Raw genomic sequence first — 603 nt, 5'->3', positions numbered from 1 at the left:
AGGGGCAGGGAGGGAGGGGGAAAGATGCAGGGAGGGAGGGAGAGGGGCCTTGAGGATGGGGGAGGCCGAGAGCGAGAGAGAATAGAAACAGAGGCACAGAGCCCGAGAGGGGCAGAGGCACAAAGAGACAGTCACGCAGAGACCTTGAGGCTGAGCAATTCAGAGACTCGCAGGGCTGCGGACTGGAGGAGACACAGAGACAGAGAGAGGAAAGGAGAGACGGAGGGAGTTTAAGACCCCCACCACCCAGGCTCCGAGATTCTGAGGCCCTGCAAGTGGAGAGGGCAGGGACCCAGAAAGAGGCAGAAAGAGACAGAAAGAGACCGGGAGACGCTCAGAGGCCTTGGCCTGAGAGATGCTGAAATCCAGAGACCTTGAGCTTGGGGAAGAGACAGACAGAGAGACAGACAGAGAGACAGAGACTCTGAGAAGGAGAGACAGCAGGGGCAATCCTGGGGGTCCCCTGATGAGGACTGGGACTTGAGCCAGGTCTGGGGCGGAGCCTGGGGTCTGGGCAGCTGGAGGAGGCGGGAGGGGGCGTCCCGGGCCGGGGTCCCCAGAGCAGCGGGCGGGCGCCGCGCAGAGCCAGGCGCTGCGAGCCCA

Source organism: Tupaia chinensis, unplaced genomic scaffold (assembly GCF_000334495.1).
Source record: "Tupaia chinensis unplaced genomic scaffold, TupChi_1.0 Scaffold000131_1, whole genome shotgun sequence".
Lineage (NCBI taxonomy): Eukaryota > Metazoa > Chordata > Mammalia > Scandentia > Tupaiidae > Tupaia > Tupaia belangeri.
This window is presented reverse-complemented; position numbering follows the sequence as displayed.